A 14,415-nucleotide genomic window follows, 5' to 3' on the forward strand; every position below is an offset into this window, starting at 1 on the left:
CTTCTCCAGTTCACCCGTGTACCGCCGCCGCCGTCTTCCTCCTCAAACCCCCTGATTTGTTTATCCAAATCCATCAAACAAAACAAAAGCAACACCAATTTCACATCTTTACAAAAAATTCAGAAATGCCAATTAAACCCAAGCCAGTCAGGAACACAGTCGATTCGGAGCGGGGCCTGCGAGCTCCAGTCAATTAGGAGCGGTGGGTCGGAGGCCGTGACCAGATCGAGAGGATGTAAAATCTAACGGATGTATTATATTGAAATAAAATAATACTTGAGATATGAAAGTGAAATGTTTTAAAGATGTTGTATGGAATTGTAATAGACCTCAAAACCTGAGGGGCTACTGTGTAATTTACCCTATATAGTATTATGAGAATATATGAACTATGGAAGACCACAGTGATTTAGAATCTTCATTCACTCCTTGCCTCACGCCGTTGCTTTAGTCTAATTCTTGGTTGCAGGGTTGCTTACTGTTGTCTGATTTAGTAAGTAGATTTTATTTATTTATTTTGTACTCATAAGAAAAAGGGCAAAAAAAATAATAATAATAATCTTTGCGCGACATAGGTACACTTGCGTCGTGCAAAAATACTTTGCGCAACGAACAACAACACAGGGGAGAGGGAGAGGGAGAGGGAGAGGGAGGGCGAGAGAGCAGAGACTGATCCTTGCAAAAGGATGATGCGCAAAATACTTTGCGCAACGAACAACAACACAGGGGCGAGGGAGAGGGACGACTTCGTATGGCACAACCAACAACAACACAAGGGAGAGAGAGAGGGAGGGCGAGAGGGCAGAGACTGATCCTTGTAAAAGGATGATGTTATTTGTAAATGCAATAAGGGGGGGAAAAAAAACTTTGCTTGACGCAAGTTATGTCGTGCAAAGATAATTTGCGCGACGCATATATACCCACATCGCGCAAAGTTTTTTTTTTTTCCTTTTGCTTTTATTTTTTATTTTTGTCATTACCTTTTTCTTTTGTAAATAAGATGTGTTAGGTTCGACTCTTGTAGATGACCAATTGAAACTTTTTCACATCATCGAAATGTTACATTAATGCTCTTTTTCAAGTATCATCATCTCAAATCTTAGCCTCTCCTCTATTTCCTCCCTCAAGAGGTTCTTATTCCATGCCTTTGTTTGGCCGGCCTTCATCACAAACCTCCTGACATTCCACTCCAAGCACCAAACACTATCGCTCTAATAACGAAAACTTGAATCGGATACACTACTAAGGCAATCTTGAACCATGGAGGGCTGCATAGGCCTCAAAAATATAATTTTTTAAGGAATAGTAACAAACTAATTTTTTTCGTCTTCAATCATATTGGCTAAATCTTACTCTCTCTATATTTTTATTACGTACTTTTTAGTATGCCCAAGTACCTTTTCACCATGTCATTAACTAACAAGCTAAAAAATAAATGCCTAAGTGCTTGGGGATGGCACTTTTTAGGCCTTCTGGGGTTGATTTGAGCCCCGAATACACCCATTTGTAAATGCTCTTTGGTTGGAGATTATTTTGTTCAATTTCAAGGTTAATATTGACCAATTTCCCTTTGATCAGAAATGATCTAATTAACATCCCAAACACACAATATCACTATAACCATAGCACGGACGTCTCTAGTATCCACCTGTGTAAATGTTTTAAATTGACGATCGAATTAAATCATTGTATTCATATAGGGTTAAAGAGTGTAGCTGTAAAAAATCATCAAAATCGGAGTTAAAATAACCATTAAATCATGATTTTTCGTTTCTTGCCATAAAAAAGGTTTGTCCCATTACTTGATCTCTGAATGTTTGTTTTTTTGAGATTTTTGGCGTACGCAATCTCGAAACATATGCAAACAAGTTTGATGGTTAAATCATTGAAACTAGTTTCGTACAAAGTGTTTCTCATCAAGTTCAACGGTATACGTAGATTTTAATTTATTTATTTAGTACTTATAACACTTAAGAAATTGAATGATATATATATGTAAAAAAAAATTATTATGGGTTTTTATTAGAAAAATATATTATTTTGGGGTTTATGTAAAAAAAATTTGAATTTGAAAGGAGTAAAGTCACATTTTCAGTAATTTTTATAATAATTGAAAAAATAAAATTACCTTGCGCGACGCCTTAACATGGTTGTCGCGCAAAAGCACTTTGCGCGGCGTCAAATAGTATACCTATGTCGCGCAAGTTATGATAATTTTGGCAGTCCAATAGTGAAAATTAGGCGATTTTTTTCAATTTTCATAAGTTTGGCACTTCCCTCTTTCCCTCTTTCCCGTATAATTAATAGACCTTTCTCTTCCCTCTTTCCCGTATAGACCTCTCTCTTCCCTCTTGCTCATCTCTCCTCTCTTTCCCGTACACATCTCTCTCCCTCTCGTTCTCAAGCTTTCCTCTTCACAATCTCGAATCCAACCACCACCACAACTCTGTCGGTTGTCTTTCTCCCTCTCGTTGTAAACGACGGGCAGCGACGCGAATCAAGTCCCAAATTCAAGGTGAGGGTTTCTGATTTTCGATGGGTTTTTGTTATTTAGGGTTTAGGCTCAAATTGCATGTTGGATTTTTGTCAAAGTGCTTTTTTCCTGATGTGATTCGAGTTGATTGTCTGAAGTTTTTGCAATTTTGTTGATCTGTATGTGTGTTTTGTGTATGAACATGGAGGTGTTCTTGTTGAAGTTTTTGCAATTTTGTTCATGACTTATTTATGTTTGGCAGTTTTTATGAGTTATTACCAAGATTGATCTGAGTATGTATAGCATAATTTGAGCATTGTTGAAATGAATCTGCAGTATTCTAGTGTTTTGTTATTGTTTTGAGTCCAATGGTCGCTATCCCAACGAAGACTTCACCGAAAGTCAAAGCCTTTGTGCAATTTCCCCTGTTTGTTTATAGAGGATATTAGGTGAAGCACATGCCTTTACTAGATATATTTAGGACCTTGGATCTACAAGTTAAGAGGGGAGAGAAGACTTGTAAAATTACAGCATAAGTTTTTCCAGTGCAACTGTCCGTGTAGTAAACTTTGTTATCCGATGGTTGTGGACCTGATTAAGTTATAACATTATAACATTAAATAACGTAAACCTTGATAGCACAAGTTGTCTAATTACGCTGATATTCTCTCAAACTTACAAGTTCTGCTGAATTCCTATTTCACATCTTAATTCCTCACGTGGGGATGTAGCAAACTTGGATTTGCACCAAGTTCTTGTTGAATAAATAAAGGCTTGCAATGACCTGTACAAACTATTATAGTTGGAATATACCATACATAGGAAGTCAGAACTCGTGGGTGATTTACTCTGTGATTTCGAGCCTTGAATTCTGCTTGCATTCCATTTATTTATGTGAATTGAAATGCATCTGTAACTTTTACCAACTGCGTGACATATTAATATTCTGAAACTGAAATGTACATAGCATCACAATCTCAAGTTTGCTCGTTTTGTTCTAATCATTTTTTTACTGGTTGTCGTGTCTCTAGTGTCCCAGTGCAATCCTTCAAAGTACTAGTCTGGTCGCTGTGGGGGAACAACTAGAGTTGGTGTTCTTATTGGAGGTAAATTTTTCTACTTTTTACACTTATTTCAAAATTTATCATATGCTCAGCTATGTTACCTTTTTTTTCCCGCTTCAGTTGTTTCCGCTTCTTCTTTCTCCACATCTCATTTTTAGACATGATAACTCTTAAAGACATAAGAGCATGACTGTAATTCCACTGGAGAATACTGCAGATTCATTTCAACAATGCTCAAATTATGCTCTAAAGTTCTTAACTAACTAGATTACCGAAAATATGTATTGAATTTGAGTCTTCATCCCTCGTACCGAAAAATGACTTAAATTTGAGTCTCAGTTCTCTTTCTCTTCTCCCCTTTTCCTTTTCCCTTTAATTTTCTCATTTCTCTGTTTTGCTTCTTTGCAATAATTAAATACATATTCCAAGCATATGTGTGTGTGTGTGTGTATATGTATGTATATGCAAATAATTGGAAGATTAGTTGGTTGGATGATGGATTGCAAAATGTTTGCCACTGCAATTTGGAATTTCCATTTCTTATTCTGTTTTAATTTTTATAATAGTTTGATTAGTTTAACCATATCAGTAATTTGCGTTTTTCTTTTTAAATGGATTAATGGGTTTCCTACTTTGCTTGATATCAAAGTTCTTAACTACAAAACAAGATCACCGAAAATAAGACTTGAATTTGAGTCTTCATCCCTCGTACCGAAAAATGACTTAAATTTCACCTTTTTTTGTTGATTAATGTCATAACTTATGTGCTTTAGCTTTTCGTTATGATTCTTCATATTGGCGAAGATATTGTTTCTTCTTTTTCGTCATCCTCTCTTTGTATCACCTTATTCCTTGAAATAAAATGAAGTATCAACTCTAGGACAAGTAAAAGTTCCTGATACTGGTGCCTCTTCTTCCAGATCAAACACCCCAGAGGTCGATTCATTGAAGGAGCAAGTGATAACCCTAAAGGGTCAGCTTGAGGTCTAGGGCGAGCAGATGAGGGAGCAAATAAGGGCCCAGGGCGAGTAGCTGCAAGCCTATGCTGGGCACATGAGAGACCTTGTACAAGCCATACAGATGACTAGCCTCCAAATCTCGCTACCAGTACCTGATCTTGCTACACCTTCGACTTTCGAGCCACCTCACCCTGCTGATACCCAGTAGCCACTTCACCTAGAAGACTACTTGTAGTTTTTTCTTTTTTATTCGAACATCTTGTATATACATTTCCATATATTTTATAATTAAATATTTTTCTTTGGTTAATTAATTATTGTTTAGAATTTAATTACAATATTATTAAAAATTAACAAAATAATATTTTTGACCAAAACCAAAAATCCACTTTGCGCGACGTAGGCTATATCGCGCAAACTCACTTTGTGTGACTCAAGGACATGCGTCATGCAAAGCATCTTCGCGCAACGCCACTTTGAGCGACGCAGCCTGCGTCGTGCAAAATGGCTTTGCGCGACGAAGGGTTACATGCGTCGCGCAAAGCCATTTTACGCGATGCATGCAACCCTTCGTCGTGGAAAGCCTTCTCTCACTGCCTTGCTGCGACGGTTTGCGCGCGATGAAGGTTCGTTGGGCAAAGTTTTGCCCAACGTTTTTTGACTTTGCACGACGAAGGACCTATGTCGCGCAAAGTGTTTTTTTACTAGTGACTTGTTTGTTTGTCAATTAATTGTTATTATTAAGTGCATTTAGTCTTTTGTATATCCAGTTCTGTCATAATAATTCTTGTTTTGTTTATTTTTAATTTGAATTCATCGTACTATTAAATTTAAGTTAATCTGATCCTTGACACTTACTTATCAGTATATTAGTTGAACAATGTTGTGCGCTTGCAATTATCACACCATTTACTGGTCTACGTCATTCTTCATTTTGTTTAAATAGTTTAGTGAATTCTTTTCTCTGCCCAATGTTATTATGGAAAACTAATGAAAATGGCTTGAAAACTTTGAGTTTTAATGATAAGAACAAAATAAAGGGTAAATTGAATAGTACCAAGATTGACTTTTTAGTGTAAAAATGTGGTTTTTCATTAAAGTGAACAGTACCGAGAGCTTTTCGTTAAAGTTCACATGTTACTGTTCTAGCTTTCAACTTTCATTACGTTGTCATCAAAGCTTCTCTTTGAATTTTTATTTTAATCCGGCAAACAAATATTAAAAAAACAATCTTGAAATAGAAAAATAAAATAAGATTAGAGGAGATCAAAGAATGATTTTGTCATGAACAAGTTCTAAAATTAAACGATTTTGATTATGAAATTGATATAGTACATGGTGAGAGATATGCGTTTCTTATGGGATGCAAGTATTACTCATTTCTAAAAGTACTAAGGTTTGATTTGGTACTGAGGTGATTCTGAAAAAAGCTGGGAGCTTTTTTGTGTTTGGTAAACATTCAGCTTCAATCTTTTTTCACAGTTTTTGGTGAAAAAAAAAAGCCAAAAACAAGAAGCTACAAAACCCAGCTTTGAAAAATCAATTTTTTTCCCATGTTACATAAAAGTTTACCAAACACTATAATACTGCTTTTTTTTTTTTCAACAGCATTTTTACAAAAAAATTTACCAAACACTCTATAGCTTTATTTCACAGCCGCTTATTCTCACAGCACAGCAGAATAAGCTTTTTTTCAAAGCACAGCAATACCAAACCAGCCCTAAGACACATAATTTGATTACATCAATATAAATCTATAGTACATGCATGGTTCATAGCATTACAAATTCAATTTATACAGCAAATAGGACATGTTTGGGATCACTTTCGAAATGACTAAAAATATGTTGACAACCAAATGGCTTCTAACTTCGTCAAGCCATAAATAAATAAAATAACATGCAATGAAGCTCAATTATGGGTCATGGATGCACTTTAACCTTTAAAGAGTTTTTTATATATTTAAAATTTGATATCTTCTTTGGAGATACTCTAAGTAATCATTGAAAAACGAGCACTTATTTTTTAGGTTGAGCAATAACTATTACATTAAGGGATTTTGGGGTTGCTGTACTTTTTTTTTTCTTTTTCAAAACTGCTTTTGCTGTGATGCCGAAAAATAGGTGTAAAAAAAGTAGGCAAGTGTTTGGTAAATTATAGTGCTAAAAGTTTTTTTTTATTTTTGCAAAAAAAAAGGGGGGGGGATAGGATTGTCAATATGAAAGTTTCATTAATAGGTTTAGTTCACCTACCTCCAATGAAAAAACGCTTTTTTGAGAAGCATGTGTAGAGAAACTTTTGCTCACTATTGTTTTGGACCATGATTTTGAAGAAAAGAAAAACTTTTTTTTTTCATTTACTTATTAAGGCTCCAACTTGGGCTCATGGTTATGAAAATAGAAATTAATAGGTTGCACATGGCAAAAATTGAAAGTTTTGTTCAATATCCGTTAATAGGTTGCACGTGAGCCTTACATCACATGGGAGGCTAAAATTTTCATTTCATCATCCCTTTCAATTTTTGGTTTGAGAATGTTCACTACTAGTGGTGGATCCAAGAAATAATATTATGGGGGTCAGTAACAATAGCGCACGTAGCACACAAATTTTTTTTAGCATAAATATCATGCATATAGCCATTTCATCAAGTCTTGGTAGGCCTAAAGTCATTTGTAAATACATAGTACACACCTGGTATTGTATGAAATGGACAGCACCTAAGGTATCTATGGACATTCACTGTCACAGCCCGTCCCAAATTATTTTTATCGGTGGTGTGAAAAGTCTAAAATGCCCTTGAGCGTTGGGTTGTGTTTGTGAATTAAGGTTTTGGACCAATTAAGTTCATTTCCTAACTGATGGGACCCAATTAGATTTTTTTAAGTTATTTGTCTTTGGTTGGGGAGCAATCTGGACCACACCCACATACCTTCACCTTATCCCGTTGACTCTCTCTCCTCCCTCTTGTATTTTCTACCATTCCCGTACAATTGTACGGACAAACCTTGAACCTTCACTTCCATCCTCATATCGAACCTATGGAGACCATTTTTAAGTTCCTTGCGAGCCTAGGAACCCATTGATACTATTATTTGGACGTGAAGCCTTTATTTTCCCGAAAAACCATAATCTCTTATTTGAGCATTGTTCATGCAATCGTAAATGTGAAGTTTTTAGCAGATTAAAAGCTGCTAGGAAGCTTTAGGACGTCTTCACGAAGCTCGGAGAAGAAAAATGAAGTGTTTTGGATGTCAGGAAGTTGAGTTTAGCAAGTTTCAAGTTTGGCCGAAATATCGAGGTTTCTCCGGCGAAATCTCGTGGATTTCAGGGCTTAAAATTGGTAATGTTTTGTTCTACTCGTTGTAAGCTTCATTTTGGTACAAATTTGCATGAATTTTGGTTGAGAAATGAAGAAAATATTGAAGTTCTAAGATTTTCCAATTTTTGGCAATCGCAGTGGCACCGGCACCAGACTCCAGCGAACCAAAGAAGAAGGAGGAGAATATTTCGTCAAAGTTGACGGAATATTCTAACGCCGTTAGGTATAATTAATGGCATATTCTAGTTTTTAACGAAATATTCCCTAACTGCGTTAACTATTCTGTCCCCTATGCTAGGCACATGCATGCGCGTGGGCAGCGCGTGAGGGCGCGTGGGGTCATGAAATTTTTTTCTAAAAATATGGGGATATTCCTGAGGTTCAGTAAGTCATGGTGGTATATTCAAATACCTCATTTGAGCAATGTATGAGAAGTTATCTCCTGATAGGAGCATATTTATGCGCCTTAGTTAGTTAGTTCTTATGCATTTATGTTGTGTTTTCTTAGTTAAGTTAGTCTTTTAAGCTATTTTCATGTGTTTTCAGGTTTTAGAGACAAAGTGAGCAAAAGGATGCAATTTGGAGCATTTTGGAGCCAAATTGGGCTAAAATGGAGTTCATGCACATGAAGCACAAGGGATGGACGAATTTGAGGAATTTGTGAAGCTAGGAAGGCGTTTCAAAGTTGAAGAATTGAAGATACAAAGTTTCCTAGTTGAAGAATTGAAGATACAAAGTTTCCTAGTTGAAGAAGGAAATGACTTGAATGAAGGATTCCTAAATGAATTGGGATTCCTAATCACTAAAGGAGTCCTAATTGAAGATGGATTCCTAGATATATGAAGTTTCCTACTCAAGCAAGGTTTCCTACATGAAGAAGAAGAATTAAAGCCAAAGAATCAGCTCAAGATAAGGAGTATTATCCAAAACCTCATCCATAACCTTATCTTAGCTTATCTTATCCAATCAAACCTTATCCTATCCTATCTTATCCTTATCCTAAACTATCCACATTCCAGCCACTTAGGAGGGTTTCTAATTAGATTAGGATGCTTAAAATGGGATTTCTAGAAGACCTTATCTTATCCTACCAAGATGACACCTAGGAACCTTTCTAGAAGCCTAAAAATCTGCCTTGCATTATCTTCTAGAACCCTAGATCCTTGCCGCACCTAATACCTATTTCCCTTGGGATTTTTGGTTTCTAGAAGTCTTATCTTTTCACACTCTTTCTGCTGCACATTATCTCCCAATCCCTTTGGGTTTTTGACTTGTTTTCCTTATAGAATTGGATGTTATTATCCTATGCAATTTAGGCCTTTAAAACCTTGTCCTTTGCTACCTAGGAGATGGGATTTTCAGCCTATAAATACAAGGCCTTGCCGCACATATCACACACCACCCTCTACCAGATTTTCACTACACCATTCACCATTCATACCTCTTGTGCCGTGAGTTTGCAAGGAGAAGAAGGAAGACAACTTGGAGCCGTGCATGCCATTCAAGGAGCTTGGATTGTGGAGCGTTTCTAGGTGTTTTCTATCTTTATGTCAATGTTTAAATTTATTTGTCTTTGTGTATTTGCGAACATGAGGAACTAATTTCTTTATAGTTAGAGGGGAATTCAAAGCCATGATCATATGTTTTATATGACTTGATTTCTTCCAATTATGATTTCATGAATCGCGAATGTGGTTTACTTATCTATTTGATTGATAACATGTTTATGTATGTTGATTGAGGGTCGACACTTAGTTTGCATGCATGAATTTGATGCTAGAGTATAAGGGAATTTCACCTAATCGTTATTAACTTATATTCATAAGTAGTAAAAGTCGCTAGTCACGATTGTGTTAAGTAAATCCTAGGCAAGAGTAACATGCGTATCCCATAGTTATGAATGCCTCGTCAATGCTTATGATTTCCATTGAACTTAATGATCTTTGATATGTATCTCTATCATGCGTATTCCATAGTTAGGGTCCTTGATGAGAATAATTTGGTTGTAATGCGTATCCCATTCAATTCAATGAATCTAGGGAAATCTGAGAGTTAATTGGTCAATCTAGTTAATTTGGGGCATTGTCATTCATGGTTTGTTGAAAGAGTAATTGGAGATCGAGTCGTATGCATATGTTTCATGTGTGGAGAAGGAACCCTCTAACTAGCCTTTCCCCATTCTATTTCATCAAAATCGTTTTCATTAAAGTTTGTTCTTAAAGGTTTTGTTTTAAAAGTTAAATTCGTTCAAAAATCAATCCCCATTTACTTAGTTGAGTCATAGTAGTTAGAAATCACTTTAGTTTATGTTTTTAAGTGTCTTAGGTCAAGATAAAACCAATTTTCGTCCAAGATTGAGTCTAGTGTTCAAAACTGCCCAGATTGTGGTTTTAAGGCAGTTTTGAGTGTTTTTGGGCAGTTTTGAGTCTTTTGGTTTGTTTTGGTGTTTTAAAGTTTAGTTTTGCATTCTTTGAGTTTAGTTTAGTGTTTTAAACTTGTTTTTACGTATTTGAGTCCGTTTTCAAGTGATTTTGCAATCCCTCCTAATCCCCGGTTTAGAACGATCCCTACTTACATACTTTGCTACAATTGATAAAAAGAGGGTTAATTTGAGTGTCAACATAATTCTCACATCATCTCCTAATTCTGTGTATGTGCTTTAAATAACGTTTATTCAGTTATTTCGCATATAGGTGAGACCTATTTTGAGAATGAGTGCCATCAATCGAGGCTCGGGGGCTACGACCCTTCAACATATCAGTGAGTAGGCTTTTGGTTTGCAGTATATACTTATATACTTGGTATTTTTCCCAAAAAATGTGTTTAAATGAAATTACGTTTTGAAATGCCATGCAAAGTATCTGTCTATTTTATTATGCATTAGTAGTTGAATATACTTATGATTGGTGCTGCGGATGCATAGGTAAGTACCAGGTAAGTTCATAAATTAAAGATATGAGATTGCTTCAGTTATGCGAGATATTATGTGATGTATTGAGAGCTCATAAACCTGCACCCCGATGTTAGTGCTCCCGCCTAGAGTTAGGGCATAGTCCTTCACGTGATGTTCACCTCCCGCACCATATGCTCACCTTGGATCCAAGTTAGGTGCACAGGCTCGTCCTACATACCACTTTAGGTGGTTCTGACTCGTAGGTGACCCGCGATTATTCGCACAGTCTTCACGTGATCGTAGCACTAGAGCATATTTGTTTTACACCTAGTCTTGTCGTACAAACCACTTTAGGTGGTTCCGACTCGTGTGCAGGATTTTATTTGATATGATTGAGATTGGTTATGAGCTATATACTCAGCCGCACAAGTCAAGTTAGGTAGATCCGGCTGTTATGATGTTTGGCATTGATATATCTTAACTGGATTACTTTTAGCATATCATTGAGATACTTTGGCATGATATATTTCTATGGATTTTCATCCTGAGCATGAATTCTGATATAACATATATTATATTTTTCTGGGAAAATTATACAAGTTTTACAGCGAGGGGTTAGAACTTTTGAGAAATGAAATGATTTTGAAAAGCTTTGTTTTTGCCCACTTACACTTTCTATTTTGCGCCCCTCCAGATTTTAGGTAGAAGTGCTTTGGTGGATCACAAGGATTTTGATGGGGGTTTTGACAGAACATCACAATGTAGGATCACCTTTAGATGTTGTATAATTAGTACTTATCCTGCTTGACTGCACTTAGGGTATTTATGCTCTGACTGTGTATTTCACACTTAATCTTGCACTTACACCTTATCTTATCTAGTACTCTAGTTCATTTTTTTTTTGTTTATTCGTAATTCCTTATATCTTTATTGCTTCCGCATTGTGCACATGGTTACGTCACCCTCACGTGACGACCAGTATACCCTGATTTAGGTCGGGGTGTGTCATTCACCGAGTCTTGGTAAGCCTGAAGTCAGTTGGAGGGCATGTATTAAGCCAACTCTAATCTTCAAAAGGGCAACACCCAAGGTATCCATGGACATTCACTGAAGTTCGGAGGGTCAACACTCAAGGTATCCATGGACGTTCACTGAAGTTCGGAGGATCAAGTGACCCCCCTGCCCCTCAATGCATCCGCCACTATTCACTAACATCACGATGTCAACTCCAAGTTTCCTGGACCGAGATCGACCTACCCCAACCATAACTCTAACTCAACCCAAAATTGAAAGGAATGATGAAATGACAAATTTAGCCGCACATGTGATGTGGGGCTCACATGCAACCTATTAAACTTAATAATTTTGAGCTTCAATTTTAATGGAGCTCGCAAAGGTATAATTCCTAATTTTATTTTTTTTTTTTGTCATAGGATTATTTTTTGTATCCCCTATAACCACGAGGACTATTAATCCGATTAGACCAAATAAAAATGTAATTGTATTTTACACTTAAGAGATTTGTCCGTCTATACGAAGATATCTCAATTTAATCTTCCTCATTATAGTATAAGTCATACTTAATCCCTTGCGAGTGTAAATGAGATGTGAATGATGTTGATAGTCAAAGAAGGGATGCTGGAATTAGCGCATCCGACACAAAACCCAATAAGCAATGAGTAGAAATACCAAAGAATCAATATATTGTTGTACGTTTGACAAAAATAATAATGGGTGAAGCAATGAGTAGAAATACCAAAGAATCAATATATTGTTGTACGTTTGACAAAAATAATAATGGGTGAGCTGTGAATGTAGTTCTTGAATTATCACCTAAATGAAAATTAGGTCTGTAAACTAATTTTTTTTTAGAAAAATCAATCATTGAATTATAAAAATCTGCCAATTACATCTCTAATAATATATTTGAAGCTACTATATTCACTTTTCCGTCAATTTAAGTCACGTTACTTGCATGTTATACACATTGGAGAGTAGATTAGTAATTTTCTAGAAAGAAATAGTGTATGAAGTTAACTTTGGAGGGTAAATTAGACTTAGATTTGCAACCTATATGAAATGTTAATGGCTTATAGGTGAGAAATGACGGTAATACACTCTAAAGCATGTTAAGTGACTTAAGTTGATGAAAAATTGGATAAAATAGCTTTATATATAATAATAGAGATGAAATTAGCAATTTTTAATGAATTTAGAGACTTATTTTCACTAAGGTGATAGTTTAAGGACTAAATCGGCACTTCACCCAAAAATAATATATTGTTGTACGTATTGGTTTAGTTTCTTGATGTGGAACAATAATCTAAAAAGAGAACATATCTAAATCTGTGATACTTGTTATGGCCTATTGAAAAATATGTACTCTGATGGGAAAAATGAATTGAAAAGGAAACAAAAAGGTGACTGTTTAACTGTTAAGCAGTTTTAAGGGTCTCCACAAACAGAAACAAACAACAAAAGACCTAGAAATCTATAGAGGTTAATGCTGTCTTTTGATCGGATCATATTTATATATATTTTTACTTTAAATTCACTCGTCTTTTCTTGGTTAGTTCCTTATATTTTTGAGCTATTTACGTTATTTTTGTGTTTATAGGATTTGTTATGCAAAGAAAATAAAAATAGAACAAGTGAAATTTTATTCGTGAAAAGCAAATTTAAATTACAATTTTGCTAACCCATTGTGACGCTAAATGGTAAACCAATATTTAAACTATATATTTCATCATTTTATATTTCTTTTCTTGTCTAATTTATTTGGAAGCTTTAAGTATTTATGATACTTTTGATATATTGTGTTTGTAGGAGTAACATGATCCAAAGAACTTATTTTTCTGCTATGTGGGGCTGCTAGAAACTAAATGAAAATAAAAGGAGAGCATCGGGAGGAGAATATAGAGGAAAGCAAGCTGCCTTTGCAGCTGGAGGAAAGCAGGTCAGCGACAAAGGGATCCAAGGAAGTCAGAAGAATTAGGGGACAACAACTGGCAAAGCAGAGGAAATGGAGGAGTCCACACGGGGGACGGAAAAAGAATCCAAAGAAGGTGTGCGAGAATAAAAGAAGTCAGACGAACGGGTGAGAAAGGGGGCCTCGGTGAGAAAGGGGCTGCCCTTTGGGGCAGCTCGCAGAGACCAAGAAAAGAAATAAGCAGCACTTGCTGCTGTGAAAAAGAAGCTGCCTTTGGGCAGCGTGAGAGACGGACCGAACCAGAGGCGTGAGGGGGGGGTGAGATAGAAGAAAAAGGGGGAGCTGCCTTTGGGCAGCTCGCAGAGACGCAGGAAGAGTGGGGAGAGAAGAGACTGGCAGCGTGCAGGGGACAGAGGACGGGACAGCAGAAAAAGCACAGAGGCTTGCCAGCGCAGAAACGCAGGGAGAGGGAAGTCAGGGAGTGAAGAAAGCTGCAAGCTGTTCTCTCTCTCGGTTTAAACTTTCCAAACTTCTATTTTATTTCTGTTTTAATAATATGTAATTAAATTTATCTTGGCTAGAGGTTAATTCAAAGCCATGAATATATTTGTAATATGAATTGATTACCTTCGGTTGTGATTTCATAAGTTGTGATTTCAATTTACTTATCCGTTCGTATAAAAACTGATTTGTGTATGTTGGTTGAGAGTGCACGCTTAATTTACATGCATGAATTTGATGCTAGAATATAAGTGAATTTCACCTAATCGTTATGAAC

General features: G+C 36.1%; 1 long non-coding RNA gene across 1 annotated transcript; it reads left to right on the plus strand.

The window, feature by feature from the left end:
* Positions 1 to 2,342: 2,342 nt before the first annotated feature.
* On the plus strand, positions 2,343 to 4,766 carry LOC126605519 (uncharacterized). The gene is made up of 3 exons (XR_007616979.1): positions 2,343 to 2,515; positions 3,505 to 3,579; positions 4,458 to 4,766. It is a non-coding gene; the product is annotated as an uncharacterized LOC126605519 (long non-coding RNA).
* Positions 4,767 to 14,415: the final 9,649 nt, after the last annotated feature.

Source organism: Malus sylvestris, chromosome 15 (genome assembly GCF_916048215.2).
Source record: "Malus sylvestris chromosome 15, drMalSylv7.2, whole genome shotgun sequence".
Taxonomy (NCBI): Eukaryota; Viridiplantae; Streptophyta; class Magnoliopsida; order Rosales; family Rosaceae; genus Malus; species Malus sylvestris.